Raw genomic sequence first — 7,461 nt, 5'->3', positions numbered from 1 at the left:
AGATAAACAGGGTTTAAGTTTTGAGTCCATAGAGGTTAATTATTTTGTGCATAACCAATTTCTTACTACATAATAACACTTTCAATCTTTAATTAAAATTCCACCAAACCAAAGGTATAATTTGAACTCAAACTGACCCAAAACAATGTGTATGTTGTTTATATCATTATCCTATCATTATACCATTTAAGTGGGTTAAGTTAAATGTTCCATTCAATTGAATTATAAAGATGTTGTTTCTTTGGAAAATTCAGCAAATTAATCGAAAGATATAAATAACATGTTCACTCATCAAACACTTTTAAAAAGTGATTTTGTAATAGCTGAGTGGTCCCTAGTGCAGACTTGCAGAGTATAGGCTTTCACATTCAAACTATATAACTATTGACTGCTATGTATTTTAAAGCAGCAGCAATATTCCAAAGACTCAGGGTTGGTGCTAACCATGTACAATAGTAGTTCCAATATTGCATGCTTGTAGAGATTTTTTTGTTCTGACTTGTTCATGTACATGTACATAAGCACTGTCTTTTGAAAGGCTTAAGAGTGATAGACCCTCTTAAGCTTTTAAATGGTATGTATAACGGTGATTTATAGTTCCTCTTGGTCCCATTAACTCCTCCTCTAAAGCTCTTCTTGAGGAGACCAGAGGACTAGCTCTTAACCACATTTCAAAAGATGGTGTCTGGTGCATTCTTATTTGTTCATGATTTAAACTCATATTTTGTAAGATATTATTTTTTTTAAGTGAAGCTAAGAGTTTCTTATTCATTTGAATAGAGGATGTTGCATTCCCCAACACTCATTGGGTAAACATATAGCCAGGTCAATTCAATTTTGCGAGCAAACAGGCCAAAGTCACCTGCACACTGGTTGGTTTGTGTTGTGGGATTTTGAATTTTCACTGTTATTTCATCTGTAATTTTCCAATGTAAACACCAGTCAATAAGAAAATTAGACTTGGTCCATAAATAGTGTAACATATCAACTATTGCCCTTTTGTTGTGCTATCGACGGACAATGTACTACATGTACACTGGCAGTTCCAATATAACAGCTTTAAAAAAGAATTCAGTTGCATTTGCAAGCTGCAGTGGTAGTTGAAAACCCTTGTGATAAAACTTTTGCAAAATGGGAAGCACTCATCCTCAGTTGACTGTGATGTTTGTATTTCTATGTACCGGTATGTATCAAAAAATCAACAAGAGAGTAGGTCATGACACTGCAGAACTATTTTAATAATAATTTGCATCAGTATTCAGCCTAATTAGCAAGGGGGCACATATGTGACATGATCAAGGGAAATGAGTCGGATGTCGCTAATATTGATTTTGAGATATTGGCAAAGAAAGTGTTAAAATTCTTTTGTTTTATATTGTTTTCAGCGATTGATAAATTGGCGTAACTTCAGAAAGAAAAGTCGTATCAACATGGGGTTTTCAGTTTCTGAAAGCTCTAAATGTCCTCTTTAGAAACATGTGTTTGACCAGGGCCAACATGTGACTCATTCCCCTTGATCATGTCACATATTAATTATTATATTTTGATGTAATTTTAGAATCTGATATACCACTCCTGTCATACACCCTCTGATTATTATGAGAATGGTACATCATCATGGTGCAGTTTGTAGATGCGTGGTGTACCTTAGTCTTGCCATTTTTCTATGCAAAACGATGGTGTATAAGCCAACAAGTAAAATAAATAATATGTATATCGTCCAGACTTCTCAAATTTTGGTGAGGGAGGCCTTTATATCATTTGTTAAGGGGGTACTACACCCCTGTCCAATTTTGTGCCTATTTTTGCATTTTTCCCAAAAATCATAGCGCTTTGGTGACAAGTAAGATATGTATATTATAGGGGCAAGGACTACAACTACTGCACTGGAAATTTTATTTCAGCACAGACAACAGTGTTAATAGTCAAAAATGAGGGAACACCAGTATTTGATCAATAAATCAATAACTACTTGCCTTGAGTTTCTGAGTTTTTAGTGCAGTAGTTGTAGTCCTTGCCCCTATAATATACATATCTTACTTGTTACCAATGCGCTTTAATTTTTGAAAAAATGCAAAAATAGGCACAAAATTGGCCAGGGGTGTAGTGCCCCTTAATTTGTTACAAATTTACTATTCATTTCCTTGTAAAATTGCAATTGCAAAGGCTTTGTCAACACATCATAAAACGGAGAGGCCTAATATTTTTATTACTTCCCCAATGCCTTACCCCTAGCTTGAAGAAAGTGTTTGCAATGTGTTTATAAATGATAACCAAGATTTTCTTAACACGTCTTTTCGTCACAACAATTTTAGAAACAAAGGCAGTAAAGAGAAATAACAAAATATTTGAAAATCTCCACAAATTGGTGAGGGCGGGGATGATATACATGTTATATTTTTTTACTAAGATATGAGAGCATAAACGGGACTCACTTGACTCTGGCTCCACTCAAATCTGGTGTAATTTGTTTTGAAATATCCATCATATATTTCTTAAATATGTACCAGAGTGTGGCGACTCCAGTAGAATGAGGCCGGTTTGTGTTCTATCATACCTAATTCAGGTTGATAAAAAGAAGAAAGTTTCTGGGATGTAGAACCAATATGTCACTGCCCAGATGACTTTCATATGATTTTACTCATTTATGTATACAATATGTTTTGGGTAGTACACTGAAAGAGGATTTTTAACTGGTTTAAGTTGAAGTCCACAAGGTACATGTATGCATATTGATAGTAGGGAAGGGGTATTAATATGGGGTGTCAAATATGGTATGGGATGTGGTATTTCAACATATGCAATGACATCTATCAACTCCAAAGGCGACTAAAAAGAAAGAAAGTATACTGGTAACTGAAATACTATTTGTTTCCAAATACATATTTTGATACTGGCTGTTAAACTTTTATTGTAACCACCTACAGGTGCTGTCATAATCATTTCACATTTGTAGCATGTAACCAGTGTCCTAAGGCTTTATGGGTTCAGCTAAGTTCACTATAAATCACATATATTTGTGTGGTGGGTTGTTTTTTTCACAATCCTTAAAGTTTGTACATTTTTGTTATTAGACAAAATGTATTCATGTGAAGAACAGTATTAACCAATTATACTTTGTGTACAATATTTTTTCACTATTTTCTCCTTTGACAAAAATTATGCATGGATCTAAGTGAAATATTATGTATGAAAGTTGCAAGTTAAAGGCACTTTAGTCCACTGGTCAGTGAAAGTATAAAAGAGTTTTTAGAACAACTTAAAAGTGAAGAATAAGTCCATAAACTCCTCATATTATGTACTTTTTTCATAATAAAAGTTGAAAAAAAGAAAGCAAGCAGCAATGCTGCAAGATTGGAACTCCATTCAGTTATGTGTTGCTGTAAGTGTGCATACAGGTGGATTCCTCCAACATTAATGTGTTGCCTGATTAGGTCACTTTAAAGCAAAAAGCTGATATTTGATTTCTTTTCCTGATTTACCAAATGATTGATAGTGCCTTTAAATGGAACGGTTGGTTCAAATGTTAGTATTATTTGTTATCTTTTGTCCTTATTATTCAGTGGATTAAAAATTGCCAAGAATATTTATTTTCATTTACTTAGACATTGAGTGGCTTTGTCATGTCACGCTAAATATTGCCAAACATATTTGTTTTTATTTTCTTAGACATTCAGTGGCTTTTTCATGTCACACTAATATTGCCAAGCATATTTGTTTCATGTACTAATGAATTGCTTTTGTCCACAATCAATGACACTATCAAATAGTGTTGAAAAGTGATTCCGGAGACTTCTTGCAGAAATTCTCTATACTTTTTTCAATTGCAAGTTTGGTAGGGACGTTAGTGCGGTTGCGCTACAAATATGCCTACAAACTGCTATTATAGCGTGATATGTGGGATTAGGTTAGCATTCACAATTCTGTACTGCAACTGCAAGTCTGTGGTGATCAGCAACATACGCACATATGTTACAACCAAACTTGAGGTGAAACAAAGTGTAACTACAGGGAAATTAATGTCAGGCGAGTGTATGCTTTTTTTCTGTACAAATGAATGCCGACCCAAATTTTTAAAAAAAAGGTCCGACCGACACTACTTGAAAGGTCCGTCCGCCCATAGAACAGGGGTTTTGCCGCCTTATTGAGAATTTGGCTTACTTTTTTCCGCTTTGATACAAACATTGTCGAGTCCAATGATGTACAGTAAATCTATAAGGCAAAGTCAATGTCACATAGCTATATTTGTAGGTTTTTGAGACAAAATTTTGTTCAATTTTATCCTTTGCTGCATTAAAGCAGTGTCATAACTATAGACCACTTGACATGTGACGTCATTGTCCGGCAGTATGCATGCGAATTATGACAATTTTCATTGTTCTTTGCCCTGCAGTGTGCATACGCATCGTATTCGTACTTTGCTCAGGGCACATGCATTTTAAATCGCCCAACACATTTCATATAGTACAAGAAAGCCATTTGTTCAAGCATGTCGATAGGCCAGTCCCTCGGCTTTGTTGATACACAATGATGTCAAGTGGTCTATACACAGTACATGTTATATGATCAAGCAAATTGAATCGGATGCCATTATGAAGAGTTCAGATGCAAAAGCTGATATATCCATTATATATCCGCAATATTTGAGATATATGCAAATATAACTGGTCAAACATAAACAAGTAATAAGAACTTGAAAATATATGCTACTTTTTATCGTGGTTTTCAAAAGTTGGTATTTGTAAAGTAGGGTTTCAATTTAAAGCTAGTATAAAGCAGATGTTTTTGGCCTTAACTCAGGAAGTTTGAAAATGGTATTCATCAGCTTTTGCATCTGAACTCTTCATATTCAATTGGGACCTGAATTTTCCAGAATCAATTTTGCGGGCAATTTTCATATTGTAAATGAAACATTTTGTTAAATTCAACCAGTAGCAGTTGAGAAATGGATGATTATATACTTTGATCAGCTCGTAATCGGCGGGCCTTATAACATCGCGGATTAATATCAAATTATTATAATTATGAGAATTCTCTTGAGATATCTCGCCTTAAGCATCACAAATTATCAATTCAAGTCCTATAATTTGTCTAATTTCTTTAACACACAAAATATAGACCAGACAAGTCAACTAATAGCACTCTTAACATGGGTCTACTTTTTGGTGTAGTGGTAAGAGCCAAATATTTCCCACCTATTACGAGCTGATCAAACTATAGTGTCACTTACACTGTAGAAAACCAATATTCCGGACATCCAGCTCAAGTTGCTTGATTGCGATTATGTGTACTGTAACGTAATGTTAATATGTAAAACAGCAACAGTGATTAAATTTCTATTAACAACCACTAAACTTATACATGTTTTGTATGTATATTGATTATATATTTAATTTATTGATAAATCTGCTGTAAAACAAACCAAAAGATGGATGCAGGGGAAGGGATTATAAATTTCAGTTACATTTTTTTATTATGAGAACATTGACCAGTGTTATTTTTCCTCCACTTACAGTTATTAACAGGTGGGAGAGATGACAGCCTGGTGACAAAACTAGGGCTTCATTAATCTTTTGGTTTGTTCTCTTATCAAAGCATAATAAATCTAGAAAGAATTGCATCTGAGTTTGAATAAGTATAATTATGCAAAATTCAGGGATATCAAAACATATTCAACATGAATATTAATGTATTAATGCAAGCATCAATTTGAAGCTTGAACCTACCCACCTCAAGCGTCGACATAATATAGACGTTGATTCAATGCCGATGATTGAGGTCATACTTTTGTTGACCTCAATCATCGCTGAGGCTTGAGGTGGGTAGGTTCAAGCTTCAAATTGATGCTTGCATAAGCTCCGTTGGCAAGAGTCCAAAACATGCATATAATTGTCCTTTTAAAGGTGGGTGATCTCATGTGATACATACCTTACATAGAGGCCCACAGACTTATTCTTTTTGATTGCTCCAGTGGTTTGGATACCAGAAGGTAAACATATATCTGCTGTTGCTGGGTGTGATGTACCCCAAGCTACTAATAACATCATCTAAACTTGTTAAATATATTTCAAGTCTATAATGCAGAGATGCCACTTTTCCTGATTTATCAGGAATTCCTGATTTTTGCCATTTTTAGACATAAATTCAGGATTTTTTGGCAATGAAGAAGTGGCTACGCTTTGCAACTTCCTGATGCCTGACAAGCAAGTGGCATCTTTGATATAGTGATAATGAGAAAATATGACCTTTGTTCTGATCTGACAGAAAAAAACCCATTCTAATGGGCTAAAGTGGAGGATGAGCTTATCAATTAGGTCACCACCTTCATGAATCTTATGAAAGGTTGTATTTATAAAAAAAAATATAATAATTTTGATTGTGAAACGAAAGCACTGATTAGTGATTTCTGGCCTACTAATCACGCATGTGTTTGCTCATCAATAGGGTATTGGAAAATGGCTGATTCAAGATGTCAGACGAGGTAAAGTAGGCCTATGGAGCTTTTTCCTGCATAGCCGCTTTTTGTCTTCGTCCGTTTTTACTTGATATTGTCATCGATCTTGAATTCAGGTATACATTTTAATTTGTTCAGTAACTCGAATAGCACTGTCGCGTAACACAGTTGAATGGCATGCATTATACTGACCGCACAGTGGGTTTAGAGAATTAGATTCTAGGATTCTAGGATATTATTATGATGTAGATTTGAAAAAAGAAAGATTGTATGCTAATCAGAAAATCATTTTAAAATGAGGTATGTATGGGCATGACATGAAACAGATAGCTGATTTTGTAAAGCAAATCGCCTTAAGATGTCCTCGATGTGCAGAGAATGGTTGTGTGCAATGTGCCTTTTTCGAGTGAACGAAATGATATTTCTGGGAGCTTCTGAAACGTAATGTCAAGGGATATGGTAGCTTATGGTAATACAATGTCGTCTTAATCATGTCATATGCAAAAAAGCCAACTCCCGGGGTCAAATAGCTGTCCATGCACTCTAAAGAAAAAGTTCTGTAACATAGGGTTCTATAAAAGCCAAAATGGAACTCTATAGGAATCTTTCTTTCTTGAAGGTTCCATGTCGAGGACAAAAAAGGTTCTTTAAAAACTTTTTAGAAGCTTTAAAAAGGGAACAAAAATTTAAATTGTTCATTGGTTTTAGGTTCAGTAGTGCCTATAATCCCTTCTTTTTTTCTTTTTTTTTTTGCTCTTCACTTTTTCAAACCATCGAAAAACAATTGGGTCAGGCTACAATTCTAAAAAATATTTCCGTCGGTACATTAACAAGTTTTGCCTCTCCGGTTCCGAAATCCTGGCTACGCCACTTGCACAAGCCGTCTGGATTAAATACTCTGGAACCGAGTCTACTGACTGCCAACCCTAAAATCGATCTCGTGATCAATATTTTTGCAAATCACAACTCTTGATAATTTAGGATAGGGCCTAATATGACAGGAACTC

Source organism: Amphiura filiformis, chromosome 9 (genome assembly GCF_039555335.1).
Source record: "Amphiura filiformis chromosome 9, Afil_fr2py, whole genome shotgun sequence".
In the NCBI taxonomy this organism is placed as follows: Eukaryota; Metazoa; Echinodermata; class Ophiuroidea; order Amphilepidida; family Amphiuridae; genus Amphiura; species Amphiura filiformis.
This window is presented reverse-complemented; position numbering follows the sequence as displayed.